The sequence below is a fragment of the Rhinolophus sinicus genome, chromosome 18, assembly GCF_057876585.1.
Source record: "Rhinolophus sinicus isolate RSI-liver-muscle chromosome 18, RSI-T2T, whole genome shotgun sequence".
Taxonomy (NCBI): domain Eukaryota; kingdom Metazoa; phylum Chordata; class Mammalia; order Chiroptera; family Rhinolophidae; genus Rhinolophus; species Rhinolophus sinicus.
The window spans coordinates 82,523,404-82,535,961 of NC_142518.1; positions in this window are offsets into that span (position 1 = coordinate 82,523,404).

Genomic DNA, 12,558 nt, shown 5'->3' on the forward strand with positions numbered 1-12,558 from the left:
TGAGGGGACAGCATATAACATGGCTGAACCCAACGCTCACAGCAGAGACCTCGGAGCAAAGACTGAGGGAAGAAGGCTGACAACAGTGGTTTAAGCCCTCACTGCCGAAGAGAACGGAAGGCTTAGGGGCTGAGACTAGCCGCGCCCTCCCCAACCTCCCAGAACTCGTCCCGCCCCCAGCAACCCAATGCTAGAAGTAGAACAGTAGCAGTGTCAGATCAAAAGAACAGAATATTTACAGTTCTGAGAACTGTGGTCCGCAGACACAGATTCTCAGCCAAACTAGTTACGGCAAAGGGGAGGGAGCTGTGGAAGCAAGACTGGCTGTGGTGGTGGTCACTGTCATTGCTCTGGTCCACCTCTCACAACCCACCCCGCCCTCTCCCCACCTATCTGGGTGGATCCCTGCAGGAGTAAACAGAAATGCTGAAACACACGGGCTTTGAATCTGGTGCAGGAAGAGCTTCGGAACTTCAAAAGCTCTCCGCATCCTCACAGGAACACGGTGCCACATGACCCAGGCAAACCGTTAACAGAGGAGAAGCCCATCTCCCAGGGAATCCCCCCAATGTGTGAGAAGCTGGAATAGTGCAGAGAAAATATAACACTGCACTGTGAGAGAGAAAAAAAGGCTGTAGTCAGAGAGAAAATAAAGCATTCTACCAACAAGTACTGGAAAACAAAAGAAAGACACCTTCCTATCAACCTGTTGCCTAAACCACTAATGTAGATGTCTAGAAAGAGAAATAATAAATCAGTGATTGCCGTGAATAACCAGGGCAACAAGACAGCTCAGAAAGAAAGTGAAAAGTTCCCAGAAAATGAACTTAAAGGTATGGAAATATGTGAATTAAATGACAGAGAATTCAAGATTGCAGGTCTGAAAAAACTCAATGAGATGCAAGAAAACACAGAAAGGCAGTTCAATGAACTCAGAAACACAATCAAAGAACAACATGAACATTTTACCAAAGAGATTGAAATTTTAAAAAAGAACCAAATAGAATTTCTGGAGAATAAGAACTCAAGAAAAAAATTAAGAATGAAATAGCCAGCTAAGGTAGTAGACTTGACCAGATGGAGGAAAGAATCAGTGACATCGAAGATAGAAAACTGGAAATTACACAGACGGAAAAAGAAAGAGACTTGAGACTTAACAGAAATGAAAGAAATCTACAAGAACTTTCTGACTCCATCAGAAAGAGCAATATAAGAATAATGGGCATACCAGAAGGAGAAGAAATGGAGAATGAAACAGAGACTGTATTCAAACAAAGAGTTGATGAGAACGTCCCAAACTTGTGGAAAGAGCTGGATCCTCGAATCCAAGAAGCAAATAGAACACCTAATTACCTCAACCCCAACAGGCCTTCTCCAAGGCACTTTATATTGAAGCTGTCAAAAATCAATGACAAAGAAAGAATCCTCAAGGTAGCCAGGGAAAAGAAGACGGTAACCTCCAAAGGAAATCCCATTAGATTGTCATCAGATTTCTTGGCAGATTTCAGATTTCCACTCCCTCTGCAAGCCAAGAGGGAGTGGAACCAAATATTCAAATCATTGAAAGAGAGAAATTATGAGCCAAGAATAATATACCCAGCAAAGATATCCTTTATATATGAAGGAGGAATAAAGACATTTCCAGACATACAGAAGCTGAGGGAATTTTCTCACACACGATCTGCACTACAAGAAATACTAAAGGATGCTATTTAACCACCATCAACAGGGAAAATTTGTGGCAACAAGCCATAAAAAGGGGGAGAGTAAAGGCCTGAACCGGAATATGGGAATGAAGGAAGTAGGCATGCTGAAGAAAATGGAATACTCTAAATATCAAACTTTGTTTTACATAAACTTAAGGGTAACCACGAAAAAAAAACCCAGAATGATGGGATTTATAGATGATGTAATACAGAATTGTACACCTGAAATCTATGTAATTTTACTAACAATTGTCACCCCAATAAATTTAATAATAAAAAAATAAGTATAAAAAAAAGAAAAGAAAAAAAACCCAGAACTGAAATACATAGTCTAACAAAAGAAGAAACAGAGGGAAACATCATAGAATACCACAACACAGAAATAACAGACAACACCAAAAAGACAAAGAATCAATGGAGACACAGTCTTACCAGAAAACTAAAGATAGAATGATACGAAATTCTTAAATATCAATAATCACCCTAAAGGTAAATGGACTGAACTCACCAATAAAAAGGCACAGAGTAGCAGATTGGATCAAAAAACTAAATCCAACAATATGCTGTCTCCAAGACACGCATTTCAGCTACAAGGACAAGCATAGACTCAAAGTTAAAGGGTGGAAATGGACACTCCAAGCAAGTGGTATCCAGAGAAAATCAGGCGTAGCTATATACTGATATCAGATGAAACAGACTTCAGGGTGAAATAGTTAACAAGAGATGAAGATGGACATTTCACAATTGTAAAGGGGACTATACAACAAGAAGACATAACAGTCATCAATATTTATGCCCCCAATCAGGGAGCATAGAAATATACCAAGCAACTACTAACAGAACTGAAGGGAGAAATTGACCAAAACACAATTATACTAGGGGACCTAAACACATCATTGATAGCTATGGATAGATCATCCAAACAGAAAATAAATAATGAAATAGCAATCCTAAGTGACACATTAGATGAAATGGGCATAAATGACATTTATAGACAACTACATCCTGAAACATCAGCCTTTACATTTTTTTCTAGTGTACATTTAACATTCTCAAGGATAGACCATATATTGGGACATAAAACTAACCTCAGCAAATTTAAGAAGATTGAAATCATACCAAGCGTATTCTCTGATCACAAGGCTTTGAAATTGGATATCAACTGCAAAAAGAAAGCAGGAAAACCCACAAATACATGGAGATTAAACAACATACTTTTTTTTTATTATTAAATTTATTGGGGTGACAATTGTTAGTAAAATTACATAGATTTCAGGTGTACAATTCTGTATTACATCATCTATAAATCCCATTGTGTGTTCATCACCCAGAGTCAGTTCTCCTTCCATCACCATATATTCGATCCCCCTTACCCTCATCTCCCACCCCCCACCCCCCGCCCCCGTTACCCTCTGGCAAATGAGAAACAGAAACTCATAGACACAGACAATAGTTTAGTGGTTGCCAGAGAGGGAAACAACATACTTTTAAAGAACGACTGGGTCAAAGAAGAAATTAGACAGACATCAAAAGATTCATAGAAACAAGTGACAATGAAAATACATCCTACCTTTTTTTTTTTGGTAGTTGCAAAAGCAGTTTTAAGAGGGAAATTTATATCATTACAGGGCTATCTCAAGAAACAAGAAAAATCCCAAATAAATAACCTCACGTTACACCTTAAATGACTAGAAAAAGGAGAACAAATGAAACCCAAGGTCAGCAGAAGAAAGGAAATAAGAAAAATCAGAAAAGAACCAAATGAAATAGAGAACAAAAGCACAATAGAAGCAATTCCTATCAAACTACCAACGACATTTTTCACAGAAATAGAACATATAATCCTAAAATTTATATGGGATAACAAAAGACCCCGGATACCCTCAACAATCTTGAGAAATAAGAACAAAGTGGGAGGTATAACAATACCTGACTTCGAATTATACTACAAGGCTACGGTAATCAAAACAGCATGGTACTGGCATAAAAACAGACCCATAGATCAATGGAACAGAATAGAGAGTCCAGAAATAAATCCATGCCTATATGGCCATTTAATCTATGACAATGGAAGCAAGAATGTACGGTGGGGTAAAGACAGTCTATTCAATAAATGGTGCTGGGAAACTTGGACAGACACATGCAAAAAGATGAAGCTGGATCACCTCCTTACACCACATACAAAAATAAATTCAAAATGGCTTAAAGATTTAAATGTAAGATCTGAAACCATAAAATTCCTAGAAGAAAATATAGGAAGAAACTTCACAGACATTACTCAGAGTAAGATTTTTACTGATATATCCCCTCGCGCGAGGGAAGTAAGACAAAAAATAAACATGTGGGATTACATCAAACTAAAAAGCTTTTTCACAGCAAAGGAAACCATCAATAAAACAAAAAAGGAACCTACTGATTGGGAAAAGATATTTGCCAACGATATATCTGATAAGGGGTTAATATCAAAAATTTATAAAAAACTCACTCAACTCAACTCCAAAAAAACAAACAACCCAATTAAAAAATGGGCAGAGGACATGAAGAGGCATTTTTCTAAAAAGGACACACAGATGGCAAACAGACATATGAAGAAATGTTCAACCTCACTAACCATCAGAGAAATGCAAATAAAAACCACAATGAGATACCACCTCACCCCAGTCAGGATGGCTATCATCAATAAATCAACAAACAACAAGTGCTGGCGTGGATGTGGAGAAAAGGGAACGCTGGTGCACTGTTGGTGGGAATGCAGATTGGTGCAGCCACTATGGAAAACAGTTTGGAGGTATCTCAAAAATCTGAAAATGGAACTACCTTATGATCCAGCAATCCCACTCCTAGGTATCTATCCGGAGAAATCCAAAACGCCAATTCAAAAATCTTTATGCACTCTTACGTTTATTGCAGCACTATACACAATAGCCAAGACATGGAAACAACTGAAATGGCCATCAGTAGACGATTGGATTAAGAAACTGTGGTATATTTATACAATGGAGAATTACGCAGACATAAAGAAGAAAGAAATCTTACCATTTGCAACAACATGGATGGACCTAGAGAACATTATGTTAAGTGAAATAAGTCAGAAAGAGAAAGACAAATACCATATGATCTCACTTATATGCGGAATCTAAAGAAAAGAATAAGTGAATGAACTAATCAGAGACAGTTTTGGAAACATGGAGGAAAAACAGAGGGTTGCTAGAGGGGCGGGGGGTGGGGATAAGGGGAAGGTGAGAGGTTTTGAAAAATAGTCGGTAACCACGAGATGGTCATGGGGGGTTGAAAATTAATTTGGGGAACGTACAGAGGGATAGTGGATGGGGGAGGGGGGTTCACACAGTGTGAGGGATATAAATGATAAACGTCTAAGTTTTGCTTTGTCTTGTGCACCTGAAACTAATTAAAAATAAATAAATTAATTTAAAAAATGAAAAAATAAAAGGCCAAAAAAAAAAAAAAAAAAGAAAAAAGAAAAAATTAATGTGACAAAGAGCTGGTTCTTTGAAAAGATTAACAAAATTGACAAAACTTTGGCTAGGCTCACTAAGATAAAAAGAGAGAAGAACACTAATAAATAAAATCCGAAATGAAAAAGGAGAAGTTATCACAGATGCCTCATATATACAAAAGATCATCCAAGAATACTATGAAGGACTATATGCCACCAAATTCAACAACCTAGAAGAAATGGACAAGTTCTTAGAAACATATAGCCTTCCTAGGCTGAATCATGAAGAATTGGAAAATCTAAACAGACTGATCACCAGTAACGAAATTGAATCAGTCATCCAAAACCTTCCCAAGAGTAAAAGTCCGGGATCAGATGGCTTCACTAGTGAATTCTACCAAACCTTCCATGAGGATCTAATACCAATCCTTCTCAAACTCTTTCAAAAAATAAAGATGAGATAGTACTCCCTAACTAATTTTATGAGGACAACATTACCCTGATACCAAAACCTGGTAAGAATACACAAAAAAGAGAACTACAGACCAATATCTCTGATGAATACAAATGCAAAAATCCTAAACAAAATTCTAGCAAATCAAATGTAACAATGCATTAAAAAGATTATTCATCACGACCAAGTGGGGTTCACCCCGGGGCACAAGGATAGTTCAACATCCGCAAATCCATCAAAGTGATACATCACATAAACAAAATAAAGGACAAAAATCATATGATTATATCAATTGATGCAGAAAAAGCATTTGACAAGGTACAACATCCATTTATGATTAAAACCCTTAATAAAATAGGTATAGAAGGAACATACCTTAACATAATAAAGGCCATATATGACAAACCCTCAGTTAATCTCATAATTTACGGTGAAAAACTGAAGACCTTTGCTCTATGTTCAGGAACACAACAGGGTAGTCCCCTATCACCTCTGCTTTTTGACATAGTGTTGGAAGTCCTTGCCAGAGCAATCATACAAGAGAAAGCAATAAAAGGCATCCAAATTGGGAATGAGGAAGTTAAATTATCACTCTTTGCAGATGACATGATGCTATATATAGAAAACCCTAAAGACTCCACCAAAAAGCTATTAGAAACCATCAACGAATAAAGTAAAGTTTCTGGCTACAAAATCAATGTAGAAAAGTCCATTGCATTGCTATATACTAACAATGAAATCTCAGAAAAAAGAAATTAAAAAACAATTCCTTTTGCAATTGCAGCAAAAAGAATAAAATACCTAGGAATAAACTTAACCAAGGATGTGAAAGACCTATATGCTGAACATTATAAGACATTTTTAAAAGAAATTGAAGAAGACACAAAGAAATGGAAAGACATTCCGTGCTCATGGATTGGAAGAATCAACATAGTTAAAATGGCCATATTACCCAAAGCAATATACAGATTTAATGCAATCCCCATGAAAATCCCAATGGCATTTTTTAAAGAGATAGAACATAAAAATCATCAGATTTGTTTGGAACCACAAAAGACCCCGAATAGCCAAAGCAATCTTAAGAAAAAAGAACAATGCTGGAGGCATCACACTCCCTGACTTTAGCTTGTACTACAGGGTAACAATAATCAAAACAGCATGGTATTGGTAGAAAAACAGACACGTGGACCAGTGGAATAGAATTGAGAACTCAGAAATAAAACCACATAAATATGGACAGATAATTTTTGACAAAGAAGCCAAAAACATACAATGGAGAAAAGACAGCCTCTTCACTAAATGGTGTTGGGAGAATTGGATAGCCACGTGTAAAAGAATGAAACTAGACTGTTATCGGTCACCATGTACCAAAATTAATTCAAAATGGATCAAAGACTTAAGCATAAGTCCTGAAACATTAAACTGCATAGAAGAAAACATAGGTACTAAACTTATGGACCTTGGGTTCAGAGAGCATTTTATGAATTTGATTCCAAAGGCAATGGAAGTAAAAGCTAAAATAAACGAATGGGACTATATGAAACTTAAAAGCTTCTGCACAGCAAAAGAAACCATCGACAAAATAAAGAGGCAACCAACAGAATAGGAGAAGATTTTTGCAAATGGTGCCTCCGATAAGGGGCTAATATCCAAAATACACAAGGAACTCATGCAACTCAACAACAATAAAACAAACAACCCAACTGAAAAATCGGTGGAGGACCTGAGGAGACATTTCTCCAAAGAGGACATACAAATGGTAAATACACATATGAAAAAATGCTCAACATCACTAATGATCAGAGAAATGCAAACAAAAACTACAATAAGATATCACCTCACCCTAGTTAGAATGGAGGAAAAGGAAAGGGATAGAAAAATATATTTTATGAAAACAGAAACAAACAAACAAAGAAAAAAGAAAGAAAAGTTGCATAGTAATACTTATACTAGACAAAATAGTCTTTAAAACATAGACTAGTATTGACGTCATAGGAATGGCAGCAGCGAGGTGGTCTTCTTGAGTTGTCCTCCAGAACTTACCACAAATTGAACATCTATAACCCATCAAAGAACTCTCTGCTCATCATACAGAACAGCTAAGAGACTCCTAAGAGTATTACTTGAAGGTGGGAAAACTGGGTGAGCAGGGGTAGAGGGAAGGAAGCAGAGTGGAGACCGTGGCCTGCATCCAAGGTGTGGAGACGCAGAGGGTCCCAGGACAGAACAGAGACCACAAGAGCCAGGAGGTGGGTTTTTTCCCTGCGTCTCACCGCTGATCTCTCCTGCCCAGAAAGCAGCATACCCAGCATTTGAGGCAGTAACCTCAGCTGAGACCTCCAGCTGGGGCCTAGGTCAGACAAAGGACATAAACACCATACCTGGGCCCCTACCCCCACTCTCCCAATCCTACCTCCATCCTTCCAGAGACTCAAGCTGGCCCCTGAACTGAGGGGTAGTGTCCGATTACAAAGGAGCCTTATCACTCAGGATCTGGGAAGACCCCGCTTGCAGCTCTGACCCAGGAAAGAGGCTGGGAAGCGTGGGACAGTGCTGGGCTGGGAAAGAGAAGACTCCTCCATCCCCGGCCTGCACCTTTACTGACCTGCCTAGGGCAGGGCAATTACAACTGCGGAGACACTGGAGACACTCGCAGGGGTCAGCAGTAGGTGGCAGACGCAGCTCTAGGCTTTCAGCAGCTCAGAAATCTCCTGCCCTACCCCCCACACACACACACAAACACACACATGAAAAAGTACCCTAAGACTCAGGGGACGTGGGCACAGGGCTGGTTGTGTTACTCTCAGTGCGCATATGTGCAGGCTAGAGCAGAAACTGCACTGACTGTCAAAACTACCATCCAGAACCCATAGCCCCACGCATCTAAAACTGCAGTTCCAGCGTGACCAGCTCTGCCTGCACACGACGAAGAGGACTCTTTGGTACAGCAGAGGACAACCTCGAGTTTATTTGGTGGGCTTAAGCCAAGACTGGTCCTGCTTTTTTTGTTTTGTTTTCTTTCTGTATTTTTGACATTTTTGCCTGTGTTGAGTGTGGGTTATTGGTTGTTTTTACATGTGAGTGTATTTGTTTTTTCTTTGTTGTTGTTGTTGTGCTTGGTAATTTCCTTTGTTCTGAATTTGCTCTACACCAGGGCCCAGCTCAAGAGGCATAAGATTCAACACACCCAGAGGCCAACTCCAGAGCAAACCAGAGTATTACCGGGTTTGACCTACAAGTGACAAACCCAGAGGGAATTCTCTACAGGCACAAGAGCCCATAGGGGCCAAGCCTCATTTGAGCGGTCAACCCTCACGTAGCCGATCATCCACTGTGGGCAGCGCCAGGTCTCACAGCTATTCAGCCTAGGAGTAAACTCCAACTACTGACAAGCCAAAAGCAATTAAAGATCAACTTTAACAGGACAATATACACAACACAAGAGTCACTCTTGGAGCACACGCACAGGAGAAGAAGGAAGTGTGCAAGCCAAACGTAAAGGACACATACTACATAAGATAACCCAGCAAAAACTAAGAACCCTAAGGGATCTACCTAATACATCGAAGCAAACACAGAGCGTCAGCCAGAATGGGGAAACAAAGAAACATGTCCCAAATAAAAGAACAGAAGAAACCTCCAGAATTGGAACCAAATGAAATAGAGTTAACTAACTTATCAGAGACAGAGTTCAGAACACTGATGATAAGAATGTTTAAGGAGTTTAGTGGTGACATAAAGAAGGATAGAGAAATCATAATGAACAACCAATTAGAACAAAAGAATACAATAACTGAAATAAAGCACACACTTGAAGGAACTACCAGGAGGTTAGAAGAGGCAGAGGATCGAATCAGCGACTTAGAAGACAAGTTAGCAGAGATCACCCAAACAGAACAACAGAAAGAAAAAAGAACTAAAAACAATGAAGATGGTTTAAGAGACCTCTGGGATAACATCAAGCGCAACAACATGCGCATCACAGGAATACCAGAAGGCGAAGAGAGGAAGCAAGGGGCCCAGAACATATTTGAAATAATAATGCCCGAAAACTTCCCTAATCTGGTGAAGGAAACCGACATACAAGCCCAGGAAGTGCAGAGAGTTCCAACCAGGATAAACCCAAACAGGTCCACACCAAGACACATTATAGTTAAAATGGCAAAGGTTAAAGACAAAGAGAGAATCCTAAAAGCAGCAAGAGAAAGACAGTGGGTTACATACAAGGGAACTCCTATAAGGCTATCAAATGACTTTTCTACAGAAACATTGCAGGCCAGGAAGGAGTGGCAGGAGATACTCAAAGTGATGGAAAACAAAGGCCTACAACCTAGATTGCTTTATCCAACAAGGCTGTCATTTAAAATTGAAGGAGAGATAAAGAGCTTCCCAGAAAAGAATAAGCTAAAGGAATTTATTACCACCAAGCCAGCATTGTGGGAAATATTAAAAGGGCTTCTGTAGATAGAAGAATGATGAAAACAATCTGACTACAAATTTAAAAAATGACAATAACTATGTACCTATCCATAATCACTTTAAATGTAAATGTATTAAATGCTCCAAAAAAAGTCATAGGATGGCTGAGTGGATAAGAAAGCAAGATCCTTGTAAATGCTGTATACAAGAGACTCACCTCAGATCAAAAGACACACACAGGCTGAAAGTGAAGGGTTGGAGTAAAATATTTCATGCAAATGTAAATGAGAAAAAAGCTGGAGTTGCAATACTTATTTCTGACAAAATAGAATTTAAAATGAAGAACATATTAAAAGACAAAGGTGGGCACTATATAATAGTAAAAGGATCGATCTGACAAGAGGACATAACCCTAATAAACATCTATGCACCCAACATAGGAGCACCTAAGTATATAAAACAGATATTGACTGACATAAAGACAGAGATCAACAGTAACGCTAGCATAGTAGGGGACTTCAACACACCTCTGACATGGGACAGGTCTTCCAGATAGAAAATCAATATGGAAACAATGGCCTTAAATGGCACATTAGGCCAGTTGGATTTTTTTTTTTTTAATTAAATTTATTGGGGTGACAATTGTTAGTAAAATTACATAGATTTCAGGTGTACAATTCTGTATTACATCATCTATAAATCCCATTGTGTGTTCATCACCCAGAGTCACTTCTTCCATCACCATATATTCGATCCCCCTTACCCTCACCTCCACCCCCACCCCCCTTACCCTCTGGCAACCACTAAACTATTGTCCGTGTCTATGAGTTTCTGTTTCTCATTTGTTTGTCTTGTTCTTTTGTTGTTTTTGGTTTATATACCACATATCAGTGAAATCACATGGTTCTCTGCTTTTTCTGTCTGACTTGTTTCGCTCAGCATTACTCTCTCAAGATCCATCCATGTTGTCACAAATGTTCCTATATCATCTTTTCTCACTGCCGAATAGTATTCCATTGTGTATATGTACCACAACTTCTTTATCCATTCATCTATCGAAGGACATTTTGGTTGTTTCCATGTCTTGGCCACCGTAAACAAAGCTGCAATGAACATTGGCGCACACGTGTCTTTATCTCTAAATGTTTTCAGATTTTTTGGGTAGATACCCAGGAGAGGGATTGCTGGGTCATATGGCAATTCTATTCGTAATTCTTTGAGGAACCTCCACACTGCCTTCCATAACGGCTGCACCAGTCTGCATTCCCACCAACAGTGTATGAGGGTTCCTTTTTCTCCACAGCCTCTCCAACATTTGTTTCTGTCTTGTTGATGATAGCCATTCTGACTGGGGTGAGGTGATATCTCATTGTGGTTTTGATTTGCATTTCTCTGATGATTAGTGATGTTGAGCATTTTTTCATATGTTTATTTGCCATTTGTATGTCCTCTTTGGAGAAATGTCTCTTCAAGTCCTCTGCCCATTTTTCAATTGGGTTGTTTGTTTTTTTGTTGTTGAGTTGCATGAGTTCCTTGTATATTCTGGATACTAGCCCCTTATCGGAGGCACTGTTTGCAAAAATCTTCTCCCATTCAGTTGGTGGCCTCTTTATTTTGTCAATGGTTTCTTTCGCTGTGCAGAAGCTTTTAAGTTTCATATAGTCCCATTCGTTTATTTTAGCTTTTACTTCCATTGCCTTTGGAGTCAAGTTCATAAAATGCTCTTTGAACCCAAGGTCCATAAGTTTAGTACCTATGTTTTCTTCTATGCAGTTTATTGTGTCAGGTCTTATGCTTAAGTCTTTGATCCATTTTGAATTAACTTTGGTACATGGTGACAGATAGCAGTCCAGTTTCATTCTTTTGCACATGGCTATCCAATTCTCCCAGCACCATTTATTGAAGAGGCTGTCTTTGCTCCATTGTATGTTTTTAGCTTCTTTGTCAAAAATTATCTGTCCATATTTATGTGGTTTTATATCTGGGTTCTCAATTCTATTCCATTGATCTATGTGTCTGTTTTTCTGCCAATACCATGCTGTTTTGATTATTGTGGCCCTGTAGTACAGGCCAAAGTCAGGAAGTGTGATACCTCCATTATAGTTCTTTTTTCTTAAGATTGCTTTGGCTATTCGGGGTCTTTTGTGGTTCCAAACAAATCTGATGATTTTTTGTTCTATTTCTTTAAAATATACCATTGGGATTTTGATGGGGATTGCATTGAATCTGTATATTGCTTTGGGTAATATGGCCATTTTAACTATGTTGATTCTTCCAATCCATGAGCACGGAATGTCTTTCCATTACTTTGTGTCTTCTTCAATTTCTTTCAAAAATGTCTTATAGTTTTCAGCATATAGGTCTTTCACATCCTTGGTTAAGTTTATTCCTAGGTATTTTATTCTTTTTGCTGCAATTGCAAAAGGAATTGTTTTTTGTATTTCTTTTTCTGAGATTTCATTGTTAGTATATAGGAAGGCAATGGACTTTTGTGCGTTGATTTTGTAGCCAGCAAGTTTACT